This window comes from Choloepus didactylus, chromosome 13, assembly GCF_015220235.1.
Source record: "Choloepus didactylus isolate mChoDid1 chromosome 13, mChoDid1.pri, whole genome shotgun sequence".
Classification (NCBI taxonomy): Eukaryota; Metazoa; Chordata; class Mammalia; order Pilosa; family Megalonychidae; genus Choloepus; species Choloepus didactylus.
The window spans coordinates 83,226,475-83,243,439 of record NC_051319.1 but is presented as its reverse complement, the minus strand read 5'-3'; the positions used below and the strand labels follow the sequence as shown (position 1 = coordinate 83,243,439).

General features: G+C 43.9%; 1 protein-coding gene and 1 non-coding gene across 2 annotated transcripts in view; both read right to left on the bottom strand.

The window, feature by feature from the left end:
* The window catches only part of MATR3 (matrin 3), a 40,273-nt gene extending 37,694 nt beyond the window's left edge, over positions 1–2,579 (bottom strand). Inside the window, exons 1-3 of the mRNA XM_037800864.1 lie at positions 2,542–2,579; positions 1,117–1,202; positions 162–239 (exon numbers count right to left, since the gene is read on the bottom strand). The gene's annotated coding sequence lies outside the window, so the exon portion shown is untranslated. The remainder of the gene's footprint in view (positions 1–161; positions 240–1,116; positions 1,203–2,541) is intronic.
* Positions 318–518, bottom strand: LOC119508652. Its single transcript, XR_005211549.1, has one exon. It is a non-coding gene; the product is annotated as a small nucleolar RNA SNORA74 (small nucleolar RNA).
* Positions 2,580–16,965: the final 14,386 nt, after the last annotated feature.

The following is a 16,965-nucleotide window of genomic DNA, read 5'->3' as shown; positions in this document are numbered from 1 at the left end:
GCTTAAACCTATTGCACAGTGAAGCTCTAGAAAATGAGGTTGGTTTGTCTTCAGAATCTTAAGTCTCAAAATTGATAATTTACATAATTTTGGTAAAACATAATTTTTTCCACCCATCTGGGTTGAAGCAAGTTAGGGCCTATAACAAAAGGACTACATACTTTACTTATCTTGGTGTCACACAGATCCAGACATCTGAGATTCTGATGGAGGCAGATTTCTCACTCAGGTCAGGGCACCTGGTATTCAAGGAGGAAAGGAATGACAGTCCGTCCATCCCCAGACAAGTCCTTTTCTAACACGTCACGAAAAAAAAAATTGTTTGCACCCAGACTAGGACCAACCCCATAAGAGGAGCCACTCCACTCTCAGAGGTGCAAAACGCTGCCCCCGGGTACTTACCCTCAACACCAAAACAGTGCTTGGGGCCAGACCTCGATAAAGGCAGTGCTTCCTCTTCCAACAGTGTAACACCATCACAGACATCACACTGGCCTGGATAGCTGACAACTGCTGGATAATTCCTGAAACAGCTTTCCCATTCTATTTGTTTCAGATACCCAGGCACCCCAGACAGAAGATTGGCTAAAGGTATCACTATGAATTTAATGTTACTGTAAAAGAAAAGGGACATGGAAGCACTGGTTCCTAAACAAACTGCCAAATCCTTTAAATAGATAGAAAAAAGCACAATCTTTTTCCAATTACTTCAGCCATTTCATTCAACATTCAGGGAGTTCCTGCCATGTGCCAGGCACTGTGCTTGGGGTCTAGAAGTGAGCAAGACAAGATACACTATCTTTTCCCTCGTGGAACTGCCAAAAACACAACTGTAGCTTCAAACCAAAGTCCAGTTGCTAGCAGATTCTGGCAGTATGCATTATTCAAGTAAGGCCTTTCCTCTCTCCCTACAAATTCCTAAGACTGAATGCTGCAAATACTTGAAGAGATACTACATGACTTCAGTCCATAACCACCAAAATCCTACCCAGAGGCTGGATTTGTTGGGAATAAATAAGTTATTTTGCCCTCCAGTTGTTTCCAGAGGGACTCCAAACAGCCAACAGGCCTGGCACATAGGAGGTAGTCAAATGTTTGAAGAAAAGGGATATTTACCTGAAAATTCCAGGCAAAGACTACCTGCCTGCCAGCCACTACTTCCTTTCTTCAGGAGGCCAAGGATGCCTTCCTTTCAAATCATCCTGAAAAGAGATAAGCAGAAGTGATAAATTTCCCATGGATTTCACTGTTCAGCACCTTCTAAGGCTGTCTTTCTGTAGAAATGGAAACAGAATGCTGCCTGTCACTTATACATTACCACAATTTCTATATCCTCAGTAATTATTTTATTTTCTATTTTTTGCCGTTTTCCTACCTATGAGATGGGTATGCTAAAGCCAACCATCTCCCTATCCCTCTAGATATCACTAGTCTTAAAACCTCTACATAATAGGCTATTCACAATGAACATTTGAGGCATTCACACAAAGAACTTAACATTTGGCTAAGAGAATCCTTTTAAGGGAAAGCCAATTGATGGAACAGAGCATCCTTTGATAAATAATCCACCCCCTACCATCCATACCAGTTCCTCCTTTGGAAACTAGGATGTAGCTTTTTGCGGAAGCAGCAACTAAGTCAGCCCTACTGGACAAGCTCCAGCATCAGCCTAAGTGATGTTTGCCTAGAACTGAGAGTCATCTCTTCTCAGAAAATTAGCATTCCCAAACAAAATCATTACAAAGGGGACTCAATACTCACTGCCCTAAACAGGCAACAACTCACTAAAATCAGTGAGAAATCAGTAAGAAGCCAAAACAAATATACTCTCAGACCAAATCAATGAGGTATATACAACCAGTAAGGTTGTAGTTAGGCCTAGTACCTTTCTATAATCCCTCAATCAATCCTATTTTTATATTTTATGAAAGACCCAGAGAAGACTGATCATACTTTTAAAGCAAAAACAACATTTCCTGAATACGGCATTCTCACAGGTAACTAGATATGAAACCCTTACACAAATGGTGGTGGTGACTGGCTTTGTATGGACTGAGAACCACATACTTTGATTTCAGTGAAATTAGCAAACCTGGCCTCCCCCCACAGACTTCCTCCCTGCATCAGGCTCCTTTTTGAGTACTTGCTCAAACAAAAAAAAACTGCTGTTGGAGATAAAAGCCTGACTTTCCCCCTCTACTAGTACATCCCTCTCTGGCTTGATTTACCTTTGTTCATTTTCCAAAGTGTGATTCAAGTGATTTCATACTAGACAAACCTGTTGGACCAGAACCACTGAGGAAAATCTGGATTTTTAGGCTTCTCCCTACAAGTCATGCTCTTTTATGTTTAACCTTAATGGATAAGAAACTATGCTGGCATCCTGGTATAGTTAACACAGAGTTGGCATAAACCAAGCCCAGAATGCCAACCAGCTATGGGCTGCTGTTCTCCCAGCAGTGTAACACTTGCCTAGGTACAAGGCAACCTAGGCAGCTGCCTACAGCTGGAGCCAAAGTGGGCTGCGGTGGCTGCACTCACCAGGGAATACATCTGCCTGAAATCCATAGCTGGTCCCTCTGCAATCAAAACATTCCAGGTTAGAATCATATAACAGTGAACACATGCGTGTAGTTCAGGTGCCCTGCCTTCAAAAGCCCATAACTTAGTGAGCCAAAAGAAATAACAGCCGACGATAAAACAACTAGCTTACCCTTGGTTAGCTTTGTTTTCACATGTCTGATTTGTTATTTATGTACCACAGTGGCTCAACTGTCGCAAATTAATGGTCTAGTCCACAAGTATTAGGACATTTGACTCCATCACTTATCAGTCAAGTAATACTGCGCAAGTAACTTAAGTCTGTACCTCCATTTTCCCATTTGTAAAATGTGAGTATTAATAATAGTACTGTCTACATAGGATGGTTGGAAGCCTTAAATGTAATACAAGTAAAACCCATAGGTTATCTGGTGTAGTGTGGGCCCTTAGTACTTGACAGGAGCTACATTCCAGGCAAGATGATCAATCTGGCTGAGTAGGAAAGTTACCCTGGGAGAGCAACAGGGAGTGAAACTGGGAAGGCTGGTTTAAACTAGATTGAGGAGGCCCCTGAGTGGGACCTCTCGAGAAGCACAATAAAAGCAGCACTTTAGAAAAATAACTGGATGCAGTAATGGGTGTGAGAGGAACTGAAGGCAACTAGGTGGCCATTTCTGTTAAGAACCTCAACTATGGGTTGAAAGCAACAATCAAAATGCTGCAAGAATTTTAATAAAGATTCCTGCCAGCTCCCCCATCCCTATAATTAACCCTACTTATTTAGGGTTAGGGTATGGAAGACCATGCCTTTTTCCAGCCATCCCCTAATTGCCCCCCAAATGCTTCGGAGGAAGAGGAAATTGAATAGACAGGTACATCCTTGCCCGGGTATAAGAACGATCCTAAAAATAGCCTGCTCTTTTTCAGAAACTTGGGTTAAAGGACCTGACCCAACTACCCGGACACGTGTTCCTCACAAACCTTCCTAAGTCCCTGGCCCTGGCGCCTGGGGAGCGAGGCTCTCAGGAGCCCGGTTCCAGTTGACTCTCGGGAGTCAGGAGGCATAATAGAAAATGGTGGGGGGGTGGGGGAGCGACTCTAGAGCCATGGTCTCCCAGCGTCTCTTCAAAAGACCCTCCAAGCCTGGGACCTCGTGGGAACGAATCCCAATTTTGTTCCGCGCCCCCGCAGAACCTCCCCACGGCTGCCTCTAGCTTCGGGCTGATAATTTCTAAGGTCTCTCTGCCCATGTGCTCCTTACTCACCGCACGTGTCCGGAGCTCTGCCGGGGGGATCCCGCCTGGGCAGAGACCGCAGGGGAAAGGGTAGCCGAGAGCGGAGGAGAGCCCCGCCCCGGAGCCACTGCTGGGAGGGGCTTTGGTGGGCGGGGTCCTAGAGACCCGCCCAGGAAAAGCCTCTTTTTAAAAAATGCAAGTGCAGTGGTGGAGGCAGACGTCCTCCTTTTAAGGCGAGACCCCAGAAGAAAGTGATTACATATTCTTGAGTCCAGTCCCATTTCTTCCTTGCGGGTTGTAGGGCCGCTGGGTTTGGAGTTGCTGAAGAGGGAACTTGGTGTATCCTATGGGGCCAAGCTTTCAGCCTGTGCGTACCCAGAGCCCCAGGGACGCCGGCCTCTCTCACGTGTGTGTGGCGCCTTTCGGTTTCTACAGGCCTAGCCCAATCTTTTTCACTTCCCACGCAGAACCTCTTCCAGGTTTTCTGCAGCAGCTTTGAAATTCAGTTAATAGATCGCCCATCCATACAGGTCACCTTGCTCGGGCCTCGGGGAGGTTTTCGGATGATTATGTCCGTCACTCCTACCGATCGACCTTGCGGGATGCCATCCCTGGTTCCCTGCAGAGGGATCTTTAGCTGAGCTGCAGAAGCTAACGAACACTGATTTTCTCTGTCAGATTTGCCTTGCAAGTTGGCACAATTAGCTAGAAAGTCACAACCTTGATCTGGACAGACTGCCCACCAGGTACCCAGCATTTCTTTTGAACGTAAGAACTTCCTTCTCCCTCTGACTGGAGTCAGTTTGATTCTCTTCTGCTGGGCTGATGGTGAAGTTGGTGCCCAGTGGGGCAAGGCCCGGCAACAGTAATTCCTAAATCCATTCCCATAATTCTCCAAATTCTAGAGACTCTCCCTTCCCGACCCTCTGAGGCCCTCCAACCCCCAGCATCCTACTGGCTCTGCTGATCCTTTACACCTGGCACCACTGTCAAGCGAGCCCCTGGGAATCAGCCTGCCATTGGCATCTGCCAGCATGTTTCATTATCTATTTTCCAGCCCTTTCATAAAGGAAAAAATGTCCTTCTTGTGCATCTCAATCCTGAGAAAGCCTGGAGTCCTAAACTGATTCTAACAAGAGACCCTAGGCTCTGGGGTCAAGGGGGCCACTGGAGGCAAAGGGGCAAGCACAAATCCTCTCCAGTTTTGATGGAATTGGACACAAGCTCTGGTTGGAAAAGGCTTACATAAATACAGTAATTTAAAAAGTCACATGACCAGTACTGGGCTGGTAGGCAGAGCTCTGCTTGGCAGTTAAACAGGAATGTGGCTGAGAATTGCTGCCATAATCAATGCCTGCATCCGGCTGTCACAGCGTGTTCATAAAGGAGGGTTATGAGAGCTATAAAACTGGGCAGATTGGGTGGATAATTGTCCTGCGGAGCTATGCTAAAGGAGAAATTGAACTGGCATCTCGTATATTTTGCTTTCTTTCCTTCCAAACTCACAGATTGTAGAAGGCAGAGCTACCCTGAGGATTCATGAAAAGGAAAAATAAGGTCTGTGTGTGTATCATGTGCATGTGTGCTTTCAGAGAAGAGAAAGGAAGTAATTGAGGATAGGGAGATATTAGGGCCTTTGGAGAGAGAGGGACCAATGACCTGGCGACAATTCACTGATGAGTCCAGGTAGAGGACGGGATTTGTGAGGAAGGAAGGACAGCCGTTATGAATAAGTCTGTGCAGTGGGCTGTAGTCTCATGTCTTATTGAAAATGCAGCTACCTTTGTTAGGTAGAGGCCATTCAGTGTTCTTTGGAGGAAAACCTGGATTATGATTTCTTCTTTCCTAGCTAAAAGAAAAAAAAATCCTGCATATCCAGCCTTCTTGAACCTCCATCCTTTTAAATTCTGTATACATTTTGGTGGGTTGATTTATGTTGTCTTTTACCTGTGATATCAACTACTTTTCTACTTTTTGGTTTATTTCTTATTCTTACAAGACAAAACTGTCAAGGATAATAATGAAAAAGAAAAGGGAAAATATCTAGGGGGAAAAAAGAGAATACAGCCAGGAGAAAAACAAAGGTTTAAGGGCAGGTCCTTTAGTTCTGAAATTATCCTCATAACTGAAAAGCTGGCCCCAAGTTACACCAGGTCCCCAAGCTTCCTACCTTCCTTTCTGTTTCTCCTCCATCTAACCTCCCCTTCTTGATGCCTTTTACCCCCAAGTCTGCCCGTTTCCTCTCCTCCCTGGTCAGGAACCTCCAGTAGAGAGGTATTTAATCATCTTGTTCAGTCAGTCAACATTTATTTAGCAGCTCCTTTGTGCCACATCCTCTTGGGTGCTGCAGTTAAAGTACAAGCAATAGATGTGGGGCTTGCTTGAAGCTTACAGTCTAATGGGGAGAAAAGACAAGTACTACAGGTATCCTTGGGCCCTTGTAAAGGGGGCAGCTAACTTAGCCTGGCAGGTCAGGGAGAGCACGAGAAATAGCTACATTCTCTCTGGCTGATCTTAAGGGCTTAGTGTGGAGGAGGGACCCCTCCTCCATCCCAACACTCATCTTGCTGCTGCTATGTAATTTAGAGTTGCCCAAGTTAGAGTGGGTGCCCTGCAGTTGTCCTTGTTATTTAATTCTCAAAAGCATAGTTGGGGGCCTGAAAGATCTACAATTCTGCTTATAATTATGGGCTGCATGGTCAGTGCCAAGTGTAAAGACTAGAAAGAGTTTTTAATCCTGGGTGCTCTCAGAGTTCCTTCCTCAGTCTATAGAAAAACTTAGGGCATTTGGGTGGGCAGCACAAACAAATGCAAAGGGGTTGTACTCCCTGCTTCCCCCTCCCTAACTTGACTCCCTCATAATGATTCCATTCAACATTTGTGTACCTACCATGTAGGAAGCATGTAGGATCTTTATCCTCTCCAATGGTTGAAATTAAATTATTAATATAATGCCCTCTGTATAAACAAAGTTCTTTAGACAATAGGCAATGTGGTACAAAGAACAAAGAAGCAAGGCAGCCTGGGATTCTGGGCTCCCTCTACAGCATCTTGGGAAACATGGTGACATCAGCCAGAGCAAGCCCAATTCCCAAGTCCTTCTTGGAGACTGAGCACGTTCCAGGATTTGACACCCTCCTCATATGCCTCCAACTCCCTCCCTTCGTTTGGTTTCTAGACTCAGTCTATTTTCATACCCCTCAGTTGCTCACCACCCTTACCCCTACAATGTCCAAATTGGCCCTCCAATACTGAAACCATTTACCGGAAATTCATTAAGTTAAACACATGGGAAATTACAGAGAGATTTCACTTGTCACTTAGGCTCAAATATAGAAAGTAATTTTAAAAGGACAGTGGTGAGAAGCTATTTTTGTCTTGCTTGTTTGTGCTGAGTTTTCTTATCTTGCTGCCTCTCATTCTCTTCTCAGCTACCTCTCTCCTTCTTTGCTCTTTAAACTAAATGTTGGCCTCTTTAATCTTCATCTCTTATCTTCTGTCTTTGTCATTCATTCATTCAACAAATACTGAGTATCTACCATGTAACTAGACCTGTGCTAGGCACTAGGAGGGAGAGAATTATGAGTGACAGATATAGGCCTCAGAATCATGGAGTTTACAGTCTAATGAGGGAGATAGATATTCTGTAGAGTGAGTTCAGATTGGTCACAAGGAAGCCTTGAGGGACTTGCTTGCACATTTCTGATGTGAAGTTTACCCTTTAGTAAATTTAACCAGAATCCCAGCATATTTGGTGGGTGTGATAGTTTGAAACTATGTGTAGACCAGAAAAATGAGTTCTTAAATTTATTCCATTCTGTGGGTGTAAACCCATTGTTAGTAGGTGTCCCACCTCAATAAGGATGGGTCTTAATCCTATTTCTGAAGTCCTTTATAAGAGAATGACATTCAGTCAGAGAGAGAAAGCCATAGAGGAAACAGCCAGAAGCTGGAAATCAAGGGAACCCAGAAGAGAAGGGAGAGACCAGGAGATGCCACCGTGTGCCTTGCCATGTGACAGAGGAACCAAAGATTGCTAGTCCCAAAACTCCACAGTTTTTGGGGAGAAAGCCTCGCTTTGATGATGCCTTGATTTGTAAGTTTTCCTGTCCCTAAAATCATGAGTGAACAAATTCCCATTGTTTAAGCCAAACCATTTCATGGTATTTGCTTGAGCAGCCTAGGAAACTAAAACACTGGGTTCGAGAATAAACCAAATATGTCACAAGGAATGCAAGGAAATCAAAGACACAGTTATCTGTGTGATATATACAAGCCCTTTGGGGAGAGACAGCATGAATTTGGGAGTCAGATATAGATCTGATTCTGACTCCACCACCTACATATTAGCTATGTGATTTGATTTAACCTCTGGGACTCAGTTCGTTTACCTATAAAATGGGAATAGTAATCTCCACATTTTAGGGTTGTTGTCAGGAGTGAATGAGATATTATATATAAGGGACCAGGTGATATACGCTGCTTCTTTTCCATTCCCTTCTTATCCCACCCTTGAAACCCACAATTAAAAACAAAACAAAACACAAAAAGTCAATGCCTCATCTCCTAATTGGTTGGAAATGAGGTTCCTCGAATAGTACTTACCAATCATAGGCCCAGAGAGATGGGTTGTTACTATATTGGCTTCTATAAGTTGCACTATACATGGTGCTTTTGGCAGTAAGGTCATTCACTCCCTTCTGGGGTAAAGGAAAGGCAGTAAAAACGGAATCATAGGAAAAAGACTGACATGAACTGAAGTGAGATAACAAAGGACTTTCTCACTGTGAGGGCTGGAAATACAAGTGGATGCCTGGGAGAGGCTCTCCTTTTCTAAGAGAATTGGTTTGAATTGGGCCTGGGGAAGGTCTCCCTTCAGGTAGACAATGAACCTGCTGACCCCTTCATGTCACATTTAACCAAAGGAATTCTTGCAGGAGGAAGTGCTTTCTCTTCTTTTCCCAAGCCAGGCATGCTCTGGGAGATAAATGCTGCTAAGGAAGGCTTATTGTTCACAAGGAAAGGAAAAAATAGCGGCTGCCATTTCAGGCACTTAATAAATACACTAAATTAAGAAGCTGCTGATTTGCTTTACCTGATTCTGCCTCCCTGATAAAGAAGAAATCTCTTTGGATGTTGCTTGAAGCTGCTGCTTCCTCGAAAAGAAGCCTGGGCTCCAACTGTGGAAACTGGCAGAGGCAAAACTCAAAGGAACATTTGGGACTCAAAGGGCAGCCCTAGGATTGCCCCATCCATATAAAATTTCAGGTTGCCTTTGTTCTGCAGATTCCTTTTCAAAGAGAATTAGTTTAGTTGTTCTTTTTTTCCCCTCACTACCATTTTTCTTTCTTCCTCTTCCTCCTTCTCCTTGTTCTACTTTCCTTCCCTCTTCTTTTGTATCTCCTTTTCTTTTTCTCCTCACTCCTCCCAATCTCCATTTCAGCTGTTGGATCTTATTGCCCACCCCTGTTCAAGAATTTTATAATTCCTCCTTGACCTAAAGCAACAATTCTATCAAATACAAATACCAACAAAGGTAATGCTCTGCTTGTTTAGAGCAGGGTTTCCCAGACTGTGGTCAGTGGTGTGGAAGGAAGAACTTTCAGAGCAGGACTTTCAGAGCCTTTCATATATTAACGTGAATTGTGAATCTACTGGAGAGGAATGTTGGAGGCCACATTTCCCAAACCTCTTTGATCAGGGAACCTTCTTCCTCCCCTCTCCAGCAAGCATATCCTGAGACAGGTGTTTTATGAAACACATTTCAGAAAAACTTATAACATGTTGGATTTTTAAAATGCTGTAACATTCATTGTCTCATGCGATTTTATACCCACCCTATGATAAGAGAGGGAAGTTATTATAGCCTCACTTTACAGATGAGTCAAACTGAGGCTCAGAGAGGTTACTGCCTGGCACATAGTCACGTAGTTAGCCAGTGAACAACAAAACAGGGTCTTCTGATTTTGTCTCTCTGCACTGTCTCACACTGCATTTAAATATAACATATATGACGTAGCATAATAATGACATGTGATAATAATATGGAATCTAGGAGAAGATACACTGTAACTGATAAATTATGGCATTCATTTTTTTTCCAATTCAACTAAATATATATTGTGTGTCATCTACCATGTATTAGTCATTATTCCAGGTGCTGAGGATAGAGTGGTGACTGAAACAGACAAAAACGCTTACAAATTCCTTCCTTCATGGAGCTTACATTCTAATGGGGGAGAAAGAAATTCTAAGATAAACATGTAAAATATATTTTGTTGTATATGCCTTATAATTATAAGTGCTAAAAAAAATAAGCTGGAAAAGGGATAGGAAGTATATGGGAGCTGCAGTTTAAAGAGTGGGAAGGTCAAGGAGGACTGCTGTATTATGTTGCTGCATAATAAATTACCACAAAACTTTTTTTTTTAATTAAATTCAGTTTTACTGAAATATATTCACATACCATACAATCATCTATGGTGTACAATCAACTGTTCACAGTACCATCATATAGTTATACATTCAACACCCCAATCTATTTTTGAACATTTTCCTTGTGTCAGAAAAAATCAGAATAAGAATAAAAAATAAAAGTAAAAAAGAACACCCAAATCATCCCCCCATCCCACCCTATTTTTCTTTTAGTATTTGTCCCCATTTTTTAACTCATTCATCCTTACACTAGATAAAGGGAGTGTGATCCACAAGGTTTTCACAATCACACTGTCACCCCTTGTAAGCTACATTGTTACACAATTGTCTTCAAGAGTCCAGGCTACTGGGTTGGAGTTTGACAGTTTCAGGTATTTACTTCTAGCTATTCCAATACATTAAATCCTAAAAAAGTGTTATCTATATAGTGCATAAGAATGCTCACCAGAGCGAACTCTCAACTCCATTTGGAATCTCTCAGCCACTGAAACTTTATTTCGTTTCATTTTGCATCCCCCTTTTGTCAAGAAGATGTTCTCAATCCCATGATGCTGTGTCCAGATTCATCCCCGAGAATCATATCCTGCATTGCCAGGGAGATTTACACCTCTGGGAGTCAGGTCCCACATAGGCGGGAGGGCAGTGAGTTCACCTGCCGAGATGGCTTAGCTAGAGAGAGAGAGGGCCACATCTGAGCAACAAAGAGGTACTCAGGGGGAGACTCTTAGGCACAATTATATGCAGGTTTAGCCTCCCCTTTGCAATAATGAGCTTCATAACAGCAAGTACCATGACAGAGGGCTCAGCACATCAGATCGCCAGTCCTCAGTGTCTGTGAGAACATCAGCAACAGTCCAGGTGAGGAAGTCCAACACTTCTGCATTTTTCCCCAGCTCTTCAGGGAGGCCCTGCATATATATTTTTATTCTCTGCCCAAATTACTTTGGGATGTGTAACTATTTCACTCTAACCTATACAAACCTACCATATTTCACTTCCTATTCGAAGTTTCATGTAATTGTGGTGTTTGAACAAACTGACTGTAGGCGTTGTACCGTTTAGAAAATACAGATCCTACACCAAATAAACATCTCTTCCCTTGGTCTCACATGGAAGTTGAAGTTTTAGCACACAGTCAGTTTCAACCTTCAACCTTTGGCCCGATTTGCCCTAGTCTTAGCCAGATCTGCTTCATTCATATCTCTAATTGAAGTCAGGGCTCTTTTTCAGCTTTTTTTTTTTTTTTTTTTTAACAGTTGCTACATGTGCTAATACTGACATTCGTGTCTGCTGAGCTCTAGCTCTGAGTTTCAGGTGTCACAAAGATACCCAGTGTTCCAGAGACCAATCAGGTTATACACAAAGGATCAGCATCTCAGAGTTTGGAGATGGCCATTACAATTTAGGAATAGATTTGACTGCTGTAAGAGCTTACGATCTAGGGAACATTACAATAATCGTTCCCTTGTTAGGTTGTGTTCTAAGATTCAATCCTGAGTTTACACATTGTAGTTAGTCCATATTGGTGAGGCATTATAGTGTTTGCCTTTATTTCTGGCGTACTTCACTCAAAATGCTGTCTACAGGATCCATTCACCTCGTTGCATGTCTCACAGCTTCACTCCTTCTTGTAGTTGCTCAATATTCCATTGTATGCATACACCACAGTTCACCATTCTGTTCCTTAGTCCATGTACCCTTACACCACCTCCACCCATTGCAAATCATGAATACTGCCTCCATAAACACCAGTATGCAAATATCCATTCATATCTCTCAAATCTTCCAATTACACACCCCATAATGAGGTTGCAGGACCTTGTGGCCCCCACATACTTAGCTTTTTGTGGAACCACCACACTGACCTCCAGAAAGGTTACACCATTCTGCCTCCTCATCAACAGTAGATAGGTACATCCCTCTCTCCATGTTTTCTCCAACAATTTTACACCTATTTAAATTTTTTCTACAATTCTATAGAGATATATTCACATACCATACATTTGTCCACAGTGTACAGTCAGTTGTTCATGGTATCATCATAAAGTTGTACATTTATCATCACAATCAGCACTTGAACATATTGATTACTACAAAAAAAGTTGTTTTTTTAGCAAATAATAAAGAAGATAATGAAAAGAAAAATAAAATATTATACAATACAATATAATAGTAAGGCAGAAAATAGCACCACTACCAAGAATCCCATATCCCTCCCTTTTGTCCCCCTCTCATACACGAGCTTTGGTATATTGACTTTGTTATATTTAATGGAAGCATATTACAATGTTACTTTTGACCATAGACTCCAGTTTGCTTTGATTATGTTTTTTCCCAAATACCATCCTTTTTTCAAACAAATATCGAGTACTAACTCTGTGCCAGGTGTTGGGGTAGGAAGCAAAGATTTATGGAGTGTGGCCCTTAAAAGCCTGGAGCTCACAATCCTATCCAGGTAGAGGCCTGAACAAACACATACAACACAGAGAGCAGGAGCTTCAGAAACCTACTGAGAGTCTGAAGGTTTTATTTCAATACTGCATGAACATGTTTGTTTCTTCAAAATCCTACTTCCTCCAGGCCTGGCCTCATTATTTCATTCACCCAGTTAACAGGACTTGGAATAATTTTAGTTAAACCTGCAAAGAAAAAAAATTGCTTAGAGCAGAGCTGTAGAACTCCAAAGGTAATTTGACCTTGAGATGACACTGGATTTTTATGAAGGGCATAGCTGATCCACCCATCCCCCCAGAACCCCTAGGGACCTTCCTGTGGAAGAGAGGCATCCTGCCGAGACCGAGAAGGATGGCAACAGGGAGTACGATGCTGGCTCCATTCCTGAGGGCCAGTACTGGTTTTGTCCAGAGACAAAGACATGGCTTTCCTGGGACCCAGGGCAGGCCTTCTGTCCAGCCCTGGCCAGGCTTGGCCTTGGTGTTGCAGCCAGATTCTGCCAGTTTCCTACGCCGAGCAGCAGATGGCATCACAGGCTCAGGAGCGAGCAGCTGAGGCAGCTGGCAGGAGCAACGGCACTATAAGGAACTCAAGCTCCTGACGTGGTATCAGGGGCTGCTGGGACACAGCTTCTGCCCCCTCAGCTCCTGGCTCAGGGAAGTATCTGCTCTGATCCCAGATATTAGGATGCTCTTGGGAAGTTATCTCAGAGAACTGAGCCTGGAGCCCCCAGTTAGAAAACAGAGGGTGAAAATGGGGTCTTTCCTGTGTCTTTTCTGAGAAAGAAGAAAATCAGGGGTTACTATTCCCAGAGCAACTATGTTTTTTTCTGTCACTGCCTGTCTTTTACTTGTGAGGTTTTGCATGGAGTATATCTTGGTTTGAGGGCTGGCAGATCCCTGGCAGAAGGCCCCTGGGATGGGCAGACAGGGCCTGACACAGCTTGAGGGGTCAGTTGGCTCTGGAAAGCATCTAGGGAGTCCCAGGGGTTTTAAATAGAATCTCCTTTATTTCCCTCCAATGACTCAAATGAGGAGATACACCCCAGAGCTGCCCTCCAGCAATGCAGGCAGGGACAGTCCTGGGGGCTTTCTGTCTGTACCTCAGTCTCCCTCTCTTTCTTTTTTCTGACTCTTCTTCCTCCTCTCTGGTCCATTTTTTCTCTCCTTCCTTTTTCCTCTGACATCTTCATCCCTTTATTTCTTTTCTTCAGTGGATCTATTTCTTTCCTCTGCTCCAGGGTAGAGAAGAAAACCAGTTATCAAACTGTTTTGGCAAAGTGGTGGTGAGCACTGTGGCTGCCTTACCATTGCCTGTCTTTAGGGACTTGGACCCTCTCCACTCCCTCCCTCCCTCTTCTCTGTCCCTTCCTCCCTCCTTACTGCTGCTTGATGGCGAGTTCCAAGGGCATGTGGACAAAGAGAGGTCCAGAGGCCACTAAGAGAATTTACTCAGGGACATTTAGCTCTGGAATTTGCTCCACCTCCAGAGCCTGTGCTCCCTGCTCTGTAAATCTAGAGAGAAAAGCCCCCAAGGGCTTCACAGGAGGACTAAGATCCACTGATTCTCCTGTTCACTGAGTACCCATTACATGCCACTGGAATGTGAGCTTGAGTACAGAGCCCTGTCTGCCTTATTCATGGCTGTATCCTCACATCTAGCACAAAGTAGTTACTTGTAACAATTTGTTAAAAATATTGAGCGAATGGATGGACGGATGAATGCTAAACTCTATATTAGGCACTGGGGGTGTGTGCTGGTTTGTATATCTTATGTTCCCCAGAAAAAGCCATATTCTTTAATGCAATCTTGTGGGGGCAGATATATTAGTGCTGATTAGATTGGATAATTTCCATGGGTGTTACCCTGCCAAGTCAGGGTGGGTGATTAATTGGATCACTAGAGTTGTATAAAGGAGTTCACAGACAGAAGGACCTCAGGCAACTGAGAGTGACATTTTGGAAGAGCTGCAGCTAAGAAAGGACAAAATGCCCCAAGAGCAACATTTGGAGAATGGCATTTTGAAATGCAACCTGGGAGCAAGCAAATGCCAGCCGTGTACCTTCCCAGCTAACAGAGGTTGTCCAGATGCCAGTGGCCTTTCTCCAGTGAAAGTACCTGTTGTTACTGCCTTACCTTGGACACTTTATGGCCTTAAGACTGTAACTTTGTAACCAAATAAACCCCCTTTATAAAAGCCAATCCATTTCTGGTATTTGGCATAACAGCAGCAATAGCAAACCGGAACATGGTGCAAACATTATAGGTGCCATCCTAGTCCATAAAGAGAGAGGAATACCTAGATAAGCATTCACCTGTAATCCAGAGTGGTAACTAGGAGGATGGTGGTGTTAGAAGCTGCAGCTGGTGCCTCCATCTGCTTTTGGAAGACAGAGAAGTCTTTATTCATTCAGCAATTCAACATTATTCGTGGAGAGCCTACCAGTACTAGACTCTGGGCTACAGCAGGGAATAAAGTAGGTCCTTGCCCTCAGGGAGCTCCCAGTTGGGTGTGGGAGATGTATGAGTGAATAAATCGGTAGTAACAAAATAGGGCAAGTCCTGTAATGGGGAAGGCTGGGCAGTGGGAGCAGAAAAGCAGAGTCAGCTTTCCGATCTGGAGGGCTCTAGAAGGCGTCCTGATGAAGTGAGTTCAGGCTGAGACCTGCTTGAAGAATCAGTAAAGGTTAGCTGAGGAAAGTGGAGGGAAAGAGAATTCCAGGCCAAGGGAACATCATGTGGCGCAAAAGGAACAGGCAAGGCTCAAATAACTGAACAAATGTCTCAGGACTCTGGCTGGAGTATGCAAGAGACTTAAGTGAGTAGGAGCGGGGTTAGGGGTTGGGTGGGGGTGGGGGTGGGGGTTTGGGGGTGGGGAGGGCAATGGGTTAAGGGGTTTCAATTTACCTTGAGGGCATGGAAACCACTTAAGAGTTTTAAGAAGGGAAGTGATAAGATCAAGTTTTCCTATTAGACCCATTACTCTGAATACAGTGTTGCAAACAGATGTGGTGGAGTCCGAGTGGCATTCTAGAGACCACTTAGGGAGTAGTCCAGGAAAGAAATGATGGCCTGAATGTTGATGATGTCAGTCGGGGTAGAGGTTATTAACATTTAAGTCCAGATAAGATGATTAGGAATTTTCCTGGTGAAAAACTTGGAATAGGGAGGATGCTGGCTTCCAGAGAGAGAAAATGCACATTCAAAGGTTTTAAGAGCCTGGCATGTTCCGGGAAAGCGTGTGTGGTTATGTATTTTTAGCCTGTGAAGTAGAGCAGGGGTAGGGAAATGAGGGAGGGAGGGAGGCGCTAACTTTTGCTGAAAAGACTTGGAAGTCCAAGGTAACACCAGACCCTTTTGTTAGAACTGGGGGATAAAAGCAGAGGTAGGCCATTCTCTCCAGATACCTGGTCCTGGTCAACCCAAGGCATTTGCATAACAAACACATCACCCAGGACCCAGAAGACAGGGGCAAACAGTTTCCAAGCAGGAGAAGGAGGAAGTGGGAATTAGAGTAAGCAGGTGGGCCAAAAAGGGGGTGGGAAGAGAGGGCTGACTGTCAAGCACAGGGAGGTGAGCAAGGCTTGGTGGGTTTGGCCCTGTTAGCACCTGGGAACCCCTCTTTCAGAATTGTCCAGCCCCAGACTCACTCTTCTGTGATCTGCTTCCAGACCTCAAGGGCCTCATAGAGACAACTCCAATTTTTTTCCACCAGAGAAGAGATTTGGAAAAGGTTAGAGAGCATGGACCAATTAGAGTGTTGGTTAAGAAATCATGCTCTGTTTCTTCCTTCATTTGTGACTTAGGGCAAATATGGCAGCCAGTTTCTTCCCCTGTGAAATGGAGATACTAAGTGCCTACCTCACAGGTGCTGCAAGGTTGAAATGAGGTAATGTGCACAGAAAGTACAGTAAAGTTTCCCAATAAATCTTTGGTATTACTGTTAAAGATTTTGGTATGAGCCAATTGGAGCAAGGGGCAGCTGGGAATGGGGTGGGGGAAGCAGAAAGAGACAGAAGGGATGTAAGACAGGAGGATTGAATGAGAGAGAACTGAGTTTCAACCTGTTCAGAGTTCTTCACTGACTTCTGTGACCTGTGGGACAAAATCCTCCACCAAGGCCTGCCCATCTTGCCTCATTCCCCACTGCCCCCACACCTCACTTTACAGACTAAACACCACCACTTCCCCGAACATGCCAGGTTCTTCAAGTCTTTGCCATAAGCTGTTCTAGAGAGAAAATGGCTCCTCAAACCTATCTTCATACCAAATGCCAGGAAGCTTTCAGAGACCTGGAGTA